Source organism: Lolium rigidum, chromosome 7 (assembly GCF_022539505.1).
Source record: "Lolium rigidum isolate FL_2022 chromosome 7, APGP_CSIRO_Lrig_0.1, whole genome shotgun sequence".
Classification (NCBI taxonomy): domain Eukaryota; kingdom Viridiplantae; phylum Streptophyta; class Magnoliopsida; order Poales; family Poaceae; genus Lolium; species Lolium rigidum.
In genome coordinates, this window is record NC_061514.1 from 240,290,216 (window position 1) to 240,301,502 (window position 11,287).

The following is an 11,287-nucleotide window of genomic DNA, read 5'->3' on the forward strand; positions in this document are numbered from 1 at the left end:
AAAAGCAACGCTCGTAGGTCAAATTCCTCTTCTTTTTGCTCATCCCACACACAGACACCAGGTCTGCCCCACAGCTGTAAAAGTTCATCAACTAATGGCCTTAGGTACACATCGATGTCGTTGCCGGGTTGCTTCGGACCTTGGATGAGCACTGGCATCATAATGAACTTCCGCTTCATGCACAACCAAGGAGGAAGGTTGTAGATGCATAGAGTCACGGGCCAGGTGCTATGGCTGGAGCTCTGCTCGCCAAAAGGATTCATGCCATCCGTACTTAGACCAAATCTTATGTTCCTTGCGTCAGCTGCAAAATCTTTGAACTCTCTGTCGATCTTTCTCCATTGCGTTCCATCTGCGGGGTGTCTCAACTCCCCGTCCGACTTACGGTCCTCTTTGTGCCATCACAACAACTTGGCATGCTCTTTGTTCCTGAACAGACGTTTCAACCGTGGTATTATAGGAGCATACCACATCACCTTGGCGGGAACCCTCTTCCTGGGTTTCTGGCCCTCAACATCGTCACCGGGGTCATCGCCTCGATCTTATAACGCAATGCGGTGCATACCGGGCATTCATTCAAATTCTCGTATTCACCGCGGTAGAGGATGCGATCGTTGATGCATGCATGTATCTTCAGAACCTCTAAACCTAGAGGGCGAGACAACCTTCTTTGCTTCGTACGTACTGGCGGGCAACTCGTTATTCTTTGGAAACATATTCTTCAACATTTTCAGCAAGTTTTCAAATGCCGAGTCAGCTACACCTGCATGTGCCTTCCATTTCAGCAAATCCAGTGTGCAGCCCAGCTTTTTCAGACCATCATCGCATCCGGGGTGCAGCGCATTTCTGTGATCCTATAACATGCGATCCAAATTCTCCCTCTCCTTTTCAGCTTCACAGTGTCTCCGTGCATCAGCAATGGTCCGACCAAGATCATCAACGGGCTCATCACGTGCCTCTTCTTCACCTTCCCCTTCACCTTCAGCATCCTCCATGAAAGTATCACCGAAATGAGCAAGATAGCTTTCATCGATGAAATCATCCCCTTCTTCATCTTCTTCCATTATAACCCCTCTTTATCCATGCTTGGTCCAACAATTATAGCTTGGCATGAAACCGTGCCGAAGCAGGTGCATGTGAACATCTCTTGAGGAAGAGTAACCCTTCTGATTCTTACAGTTAACACATGGACAGAGAACAAAACCCCCCTGCTTGTTCGCATTAGCCACTACGAGGAAATCTTTCAAACCCGTAGTGAACTCGCCGGAGAGTCGGTTACCGTACATCCATTGCCGATTCATCTGCATTATTATAATATAAAATATATAATTAACCATCATGCATTTGTTAAACTAACTAGCTACAAACAATATAAATTAAACAATGAACTACACACATGCATATTTTATCAATGACACATGAAAGGTTCAAGTTGCTAACCGCGATCGAGGAGGAAAAAATAAATAAGGAAGCTCAAGTGTGGCTCCAACACTTCATATCATGTTTGTTTCATGCTCTTGGGGCATTTTTATCAAACACCTTGTGTGCATAAGAGGAACCAAAAGCAAACCTACACCCCTTGTGAAGCTTGTGAAGAGAAGTGGCACCAAATGGCTAAGTGCTGTGAGCTGAGGCCCTTTTATAGGGATGGGCCTTTAGTCGCGGTTGGCCTGGCCAACCGCGACTAAAGCCCCTCCCGTCCACCAGCTGGCCAGCGAGCGCGCTGGGCCCAGCTCTTTAGTCGCGGTTCGCCACCCGAACCGCGACTAAAGATCCCATTAGTCGCGGTTCCTATATTTTGGCGACTAATGGGGCTGGACGGAAGGCCATTTTTCTACCAGTGATAGGAGAATATAAGCAGAGAACTTACAGGCACTAAATTTTTGTGTGCCTTTCAATAAAGTATGATTTGATTCAAGATGGATCCAGAAATATAGAGAGACATCGTGAGCATGTTGGGTCATCACATACCTCAAGTAATCATCTAGAGAGGAAATGCAGACTGCGGTAATAAAATGAGATCAAAACGGTGATCTGTTAGTGCATGCTAAATTAATGCCTAAAGCATGATGGTGGCAATAAACTTTTAAATATACCCTAGATAGTTAAAATTAACACTGAACAAATGTAAATGTCAAATGAAGAGGAGGAGATTACATTTGGCGTACCAGTTGAAGAATGCAGTGTACACTGTCGAGGATGAACAGGTGTACAAATGAATCCGAAATCAATTCCAAGAAAACCGTAGGACCTGAGGTAGCAGTGGAAATCCGGGGTCGTGACAAATTCCGATGAACCTGTTAGATTGTTAAGTTCGAGTGAGGGATTTAGGGATTGTAGAAAAGGAAGGAGGAAGAACAATGGAGAGGGATAGGTACCGGCGTTCAAGCAGCTGCCCGTGTTGGGTGCAGCAGCGTAGTTTGGCTGGATCATTGTGGGGACGGAGAGCACCATCGTCTTCAAGGATGGATTTATTGTATTCAAGCAGTTTCGAGCAGATTAAATTTGCCGAGCAATTTATATTGTCTTCAAGGAAGGATTTATTGTGTTGAATGCGGGGATTGGTATGAGAGCATACCCGTTGCAAGTGGTGGCGATGGACGAAGACGAACCGGGGAGGAGTCCTGGTGGGGGAGAGATCGTGAGGAAGACGAACGGAGGCGGAGCCGTCGTGGGGGAGAGTACGCGAGGAAGAGGAACAAAGTCGCCCGGACGATTTCTTTTTTTCGCAACTGAAGGTACGTCGAATGGGGTCATGGACCGGTGCCATTGGTCGGCCCATCTGTTCCAGGCGTGTGGGTCTGGTGACGAAGGGGCTACCGGCCGGCTTCTGCCGTGTCGGTCTGGCGAGGAAAATCGCTGCGCACGGCTGAGAACAATGCGGGGAGGTGCAAATCGTTAACCATATGACGTGGCTCACTGTGAGACCAGCAAAATGAGATCATCTATTAAGAAAGAGAAGATGACAGAAAGTGTAACATCCCAAATTTTAAAACAAAGAAGAAAATGAATTTCACTTATTTCAAATTTTGGGAACCAACAAATTTTTTTATTCAACTAGGTGTTATGCATAGTACTCATGCATGTATGGGATGACCCTTGCAATGATTCTATGTTTATTGCTTTGAACATGCTTCTAAAACCCTAAACCCTACCACTGTGAAAATCAAATAGGATCAACTATGAAGAAAATAGAATAAAATAAAAAGACATATGTGGGCATATAGCCCTAGTATGCAAATCTTGACCAATGCCCTTTTACTTCACCAAAATGATTGTGGACCCTTGTTAAACCCCACTAAACCCTAAACCATGATCTTTTAGATCAAAGAGAACACAAATAAGAAAAAGAGAAAAATGCACATAGCTTCACATATGAGGCTATGGCTATTTTTGCAAATCTCTAACTTAAGCCATTCTACATGGTGCCAATGATTTGAAAACATTAATAAACCCTATCTAGTACTTAGCAAATCAAATCCAAGGAGAAACAAAGGGAAATAAAAAGAAAATAAAACTATACATAGAGGCATATGAGAGGAAATGGCCAAAAATGCAAATTTGAGCAAAAGGCCACCAAACTTGGTTTCATTGCTTGGATTATCTTCTTATATCCTTTTAACACTCAACCACATCAATGGGATCAAGAAAAACCAAATCAAAATGAAAAGATAAGGATTTTGCAAGTCACATGCACTTATGGTCACATGTGACATTTTTATCAGCATACCCACTTTGAGCCTCTGGTTTTGGAGATTTCTAAACTAAACCTTCTCAAGTCTTTGCACCTCATCCAAGACCACATTAAGGTGAACAAGTTTTGTGTTGACCACTAATGGTGCGTAGTTGACACGTCCATTGGGAACCCCAAGAGGAAGGTGTGATGCGCACAGCAGTAAGTTTCCCTCAGTAAGAAACCAAGGTTATCGAACCAGTAGGAGTCAAGGAACATGTGAAGGTTGTTGGTGGCGGAGTGTAGTGCGGCGCAACACCAGGGATTCTGGCGCCAATGTGGAACCTTCACAACACAATCAAAGTACTTTGCCCCAACGTAATAGTGAGGTTGTCAATCTCACCGGCTTGCTGTAAACAAAGGATTAGATGTATAGTGTGGATGATGATGTTTGTTTGCGAAGAACAGTAACGAACAGTTGCAGTAGATTGTATTTCAGATGTAAAGAATTGGACCGGGGTCCACAGTTCACTAGTGGTGTCTCTCCCATAAGATAAATAGCATGTTGGGTGAACAAATTACAGTTGGGCAATTGACAAATATAGAAGGCATAACAATGCACATACATATATCATGATGAGTACTATGAGATTTAATCGGGGCATTACGACAAAGTACATAGACCGCTATCCAGCATGCATCTATGCCTAAAAAGTCCACCTTCAGGTTATCATCCGAACCCCTTCCAGTATTAAGTTGCAAACAATAGACAATTGCATTAAGTATGGTGCGTAATGTAATCAACACAAATATCCTTAGACAAAGCATCGATGTTTTATCCCTAGTGGAACCAGCACATCCACAACCTTAGAGGTTGATGTCACTCCCCCAGATTCAATGGAGGCATGAACCCACTATCGAGCATAAATACTCCCTCTTGGAGTTACAAGTATCAACTTGGCCAGAGCCTCTACTCGCAACGGAGAGCATGCAAGAACATAAACAACATATAAGATAGATTGATAATCAACTTGACATAGTATTCAATATTCATCGGATCCCAACAAACACAACATGTAGGATTACAAATAGATGATCTTGATCATGATAGGCAGCTCACAAGATCTAACATGATAGCACAATGAGGAGAAGACAACCATCTAGCTACTGCTATGGACCCATAGTCCAGGGGTGAACTACTCACACATCGATCCGGAGGCGATCATGGCGATGAAGAGCCCTCCGGGAGATGATTCCCCTCTCCGGCGGGGTGCCGGAGGCGATCTCTTGAATCCCCCGAGATGGGATTGGCGGCGGCGGCGTCTCTGGAAGGTTTTCCGTATCGTGGCTCTCGGTACTGGGGTATTCGCGACGAAGGCTTTAAGTAGGCGGAAGGGCAGAGTCGGGGGCGTCACGAGGGGCCCACACAACAGGGCGGTGCGGCCCCACCCTTGGCCGCGCGGCCCTGGTGTGGCGTCGCCTCGTCGCCCCACTTCGTAATCCTTTCGGCCTTCTGGAAGATTCGTGGAAAAATAGGACCCTGGGCGTTGATTTCATCCAATTCCGAGAATATTTCCTTACTAGGATTTCTGAAACCAAAAACAGCAGAAAACAACAACTAGCTCTTCGGCATCTCGTCAATAGGTTAGTGCCGGAAAATGCATAATAATGACGTATAATGTGTATTAAACATGTGAGTATCATCATAAAAGTAGCATGGAACATAAGAAATTATAGATACGTTTCGGACGTATCAAGCATCCCCAAGCTTAGTTCCTACTCGCCCTCGAGTAGGTAAACGATAACAAAGATAATTTCTGAAGTGACATGCTATCATAATCTTGATCAATACTATTGTAAAGCACATGAGATGAATGCAGCGATTCAAAGCAATGGCAAAGATAATGAGTAAACAAATGAATCATATAGCAAAGACTTTTCATGAATAATACTTTCAAGACAAGCATCAATAAGACTTGCATAAGAGTTACTCATAAAGAAATAAATTCTTAGTAAAAAGCTTTGAAGCAACACAAAGGAAGATATAAGTTTCAACAGTTGCTTTCAACTTCAACATATTTATCTCATGGATAATTGTCAACACAAAGTAATATAACAGGTGCAATAGGTAAACATGTAAGAATCAATGCACACAGTTGATACAAGTGTTTGCTTCTAAGATAGAAGGAATAGGTGAACTGACTCAACAAATAAAGTAAAAGATAGGCCCTTCGCAGAGGGAAGCATGGATTACTATATTTGTGCTAGAGCTTTTCATTTTGAAAACATAGAAACAATTTTGTCAACGGTAGTAATAAATCATATGTGTTATGTATAAGATATCCTATAAGTTGTAAGCCTCATGCATAGATTACCAATAGTGCCCGCACCTTGTCCTAATTAGCTTGGATTAACATGGATTACCATTGCATAGCATATGTTTCAACCAAGTGTCACAAAGGGGTTCCTCTATGCCGCATGTACAAAGGTCTAAGGAGAAAGCTCGCATTGGATTTCTCGCTTTTGATTATTCTCAACTTAGACATCCATACCGGGATAACATAGACAACAGATAATGGACTCCTCTTTAATGCATAAGCATTCAACAACAGTTAATATTCTCATAAGAGATTGACGATTAATTGTCCAAACTGAAACTTCCACCATGAATCATAGCTTTAGTTAGCGGCCCAATGTTCTTCTCTAACAATATGCATACTCAAACCATTTGATCATGAAAATCGCCCTTACTTCAGACAAGACGAACATGCATAGCAACTCACATGATATTCAACAAAGGTGTAATAGTTGATGGCGTCCCCAGAAACATGGTTACCGCTCAACAAGCAACTTATTAAGAAATAAGACACATAAGTACATATTCTTCACCACAATAGTTTTAAGGCTATTTTCCCATGAGCTATATATTGCAAAGACAAAGGATAGAATTTTTAAAGGTAGCACTCAAGTAATTTACTTTGTAATGGCAGAGAAATACCATGTAGTAGGTAGGTATGGTGGACACAAATGGCATAGTTTTTGGCTCAAGGATTTGGATGCACGAGAAGAATTCCTCTCAATACAAGGCTAGGCTAGCAAGGTTGTTTGAAGCAAACTCAAGTACAAAACGGTGCAGCAAGACTCACATATGAACATATTGTAAGCATTATAAGACTTTACATCGTCTCCTTGTTGTTCAAACACCTTAACCAGAAAATATTTTGACTCTAGAGAAACTAATCATGAAAACCAAATTTTAACAAGCTCTATGTAGTTCTTCATTAATGGGTACACAGTACATGATGCAAGAGCTTAAACATGATCTATATGAGCACAACAATTGCCAAGTATCAAATTATTCAAGACATTATACCATTTACCGCATGCAGCATTTTCTGTTTCCAATCATATAACAATGAACGAAGTAGTTCAACTTTCGCAATGAACATTAAGAATAAAGCTAAGAACATATGTGTTCATGCGAAACAGCGGAGCGTGTCTCTCTCCCAAACAAAGAATGCTAGGATCCGATTTTATTCAAACAAAAACAAAAACAAAAACAAAAACAGACGACGCTCCAAGTAAAGCACATAAGATGTGACGAAATAAAAATATAGTTTCACTAGAGGTGACCTGATAAGTTGTCGATGAAGAAGGGATGCCTTGGGCATCCCCAAGCTTAGATGCTTGAGTCTTCTTAAAATATGCAGGGATGAACCACGGGGGCATCCCCAAGCTTAGACTTTTCACTCTTTTTGATCATATTGTATCATCCTCCTCTCTTGACCCTTGAAAACTTCCTCCACACCAAACTCAAAACAAACTCATTAGAGGGTTAGTGCATAATTGAAAATTCATATGTTCAGAGGTGACATAATCATTCTTAACACTTATTGACATTCCACAAAGCTACTTAAAGTTAATGGAACAAAGAAATCCATCAAACATAGCAAAATAGGCAATGCGAAATAAAAGGCAGAATCTGTCAAAATAGAACAGTCCGTAAAGACGAATTTTTTAGGGGCACCAGACTTGCTCAGATGAAAATGCCCAAATTGAATGAAAGTTGCGCACATATCTGAGGATCACGCACGTAAATTGGCAGATTTTTATAAATTTTCTACAGCAGGGGCGGCTCAATTTCGTGACAGCAAGAAATCTGTTCCTGCGCAGTAATTCAAATCTAGTATTGACTTTACTATCAAAGACTTTACTTGGCACAACAATTCAATAAAATAAAGATAAGGAGAGGTTTCTACAGTAGTAATAACTTCCAAGAATAAAATATAAAATAAAAGTGCAGAAGTAAAATAATGGGTTGTCTCCCATAAGCGTTTTTCTTTAACGCCTTTCAGCTAGGCGCAGAAAGTGTGAATCAAGTAACATCAAGAGATGAAGCATCAACATCATAATTTGTTCTAATGATAGAATCATAAGGTAATCTCATTCTATTTCTAGGGAAGTGTTCCATACCTTTCTTGAGAGAAAATTGATATTTAATATTATCTTCCTTCATATCAATGGTAGCACCAACAGTTCGTAGAAAAGGTCTTCCCAATATAATGGGACAAGATGCATTGCATTCAATATCCAAGACAACAAAATCAACGGGGACAAGGTTATTGTTAACCATAATACGAACATTATCAATCCTCCCCAAAGGTTTCTTTATAGCATTACTAGTTGAATGCCCGTGCGTTGCAACGGCCTCTTCATTGTTTCCTAGTTGCTGAAGTAATCATAGTACATTTGAAAAATTCATATCTTTGAAATAAATAGTATGCTTTGTTATGAAACATATGATACATGGAATTTTTTTGCATGGAACTAAGAGAACACAACTTTGAAATAAAGTTTCTAGAATAACTACACGTAAACTTTCATCTAACCCGTGGTGGGCAACATGCATCTATAGCCATGCGCTGTTATCAAAATGGTACTTTATCAAATAGTAGGTCTTTCAGAGAATATGTAAATTATAGCAGAAATAAGTAGTATTCCATTGCGATTGAGAGGCACATACATAACTTATTCGATCACAACTGCCATGTACATAAAAAACATAAAAAACCACCACCTGTAATGTGGCAAATATGGGTTTGCGTAATTGCATATCCCCAATCAAGATAGAAAAAAATCCAAACCGACTAAACATTCACTCCTCACACTTCTCTCAGATCACTGCCCAAGCAACAATAAGAACTCCTCGATGTATCCACCCGACCCGGGATCTACCAAATCACACATATCCGAGTGTAAGCAATTAGAGAACTCTTTAGGTCGGACGGATTTGATATTAATATCATGCCCATACTTGTTGGTTGCGATTGCTGCATTAACTTATGCCTCAAAAATAAAATCCATGGAACCACATCTTCTCCCTTCGGCTCTTGAACCTCCCTCACTGCCAAAATTGGTTTGTATGTTCAGGGCAGAATAAGAGGGCTACCACTCAACAGGATAACATGATGTTCATCCCTAAATTCATGTTCTATTTGTTGGGTCCAGTATAACTTACTACGGAGTAAAACATATCTTATCTACAAGAGAATGAACATAACAACCTGAAGTAAACACATATGTAAAGAAAGATATAGTTATAAGGAGACATCTTTAAAGCAGTAAATGATATTTGTCGCATGTCGGAGCTCTTCTCTAAAGTGTTCTTTCAATCAGAAATCTCACTTACCACTTTGTCCCTACAAGTTAAAATACCATATATGTACAGATTAAGCTATACTTTTCATAGCAACGACTAAAAAGAAACCCAATAAGCTTGTTACATCAAACAATTCTTAAACAGTTCATTGTACAATGAGAGTTACAGACTATCTAGTTCATACTTGTGTAGTATACCGGTGTGTTTCCCGAGGAACTGAAATAATGTCTTCATAAGAACTAAAACACTTCCTGCCGTTTTATTTCTTACTCCTCTATCCGTTCAACACTACCACTGCAATATATCAACAGTTGATGTTAAATAGTTCTTGAATTCACCATTTTGTTGTGTTTCCTTTTCCTAGCTTCAATATCAACATTTGTAAATACATTGTTGCCTTACTGGATGTCTCTTTACCTTGCCTGTTAGCCATAAATCTGCTTATTTATTTCAATACAAGTCATAAGCATAAAACACTAAAATAGAAGCAGGTTGTCTATATATATGAGTAGAGAGATCAATTATGGCATCCTAAATAACTCTTTGATCTTTCTAGAAAAAAGTTTATGTAACTTGATCACACAACCTAGAAAAAGACCCATATGTCAAACATATATGCATTTTGAAGGTCGGCGTGATGGGAAGACTACATAAACAACCCTTCGATATTCCCACAACCCTAAAGTTTTTCACATGAGAAATAATAATGTGATGAACTAAACAATGTAGCTGGGTATGAGATTTTACCAAGGGTTGTTTCCACGACATACCATTTGGCGATGATGGAGCACGCTCACTGTTGCTGCCGCGATGAGATCAAAGGGAGAGGAGCCCCAGAGCCATTGAACTCATTGGCGTCATTGTAGATAATCATTGCTAAGCCGCCCGCACAACCTCAAGGGTGATGGAGCTAGAGCCAGAGTAGGCGAAGTATGTGGGGTTTCCCTCTACGGCTGCCTTAAAGTCTCTCGGACCGGGGCCGACGACCACCAAACGGCGGTGCGTCAACCTCGAGCGGTGCTAGGGTTAGTTGCAAAGGTGCTTATAACAATGAATAGAAACACATGTAAATAGTGTCAAGAAAAGCCAGAAACAACATACTTGGACGACCAAAAATAGTTGCTACAAATTAAGTTGAGAAAGAAAATATGTTTACACACTATACAATAATGATGGATTAAAATAAAGTGTGTAAAAATCCACGGCATACATAACCAGATATAACTTGTAACATCTTTAGCATATAAAAAGAGGCATAATTTACCTGATGCAGTTCAAGATAACTACATTTTGGTCAGAAGTGCCAATGAACATTAGAGGATAACTAAGACAGAGGGCATAGCAGCTGTCAAGAAGTTGCTAAACATGTGCTGGTAGAGCTTGTTGAAGGTCGAGGTACCTTAATTAACATAAGGTTAGAGGTTTTTTATTTGTAGATATCATGTTAGTAGTAGGTTTTGTAGGTCCATTGTGTTTGTATGTATGTAAGCATTAGGTAAGCAAAGTTCACTGTGCTTAGGTATAATGCGAGTGAATGAATTTTTAGTAAATTTGTTGTTATGATGCAATCTATGACATGCAATGCAACACTGGACAATACCACATTGAGTCACAACTAATTCTATAAGAATCAATGTAACTTCAGGTTTGTGCATATTGGATCACCTCAAAGTCTTATCCCAGCTCCCACTGACAAGATTCATCTCGAACCGGAGAATCGGCACAAACTTGTGACACGTGGATATCCTCGAAATTATTTGAAAGGGAGCAGAAAAGCAGAAAATAATCATGAGCTTCAGCTAAGAGTTCAGGTAGGCATGCAAATGCTAGTGAGAAGGAGTCAAAACTAATAAATCTTTCAGATATGCACCTTTTTTCCAAAGCAACATAGTAAGAGTCGCAGCTACTTGGTTCACTCTTCACATGGATTATTAGCTAATGCGCTTCTATGGAAA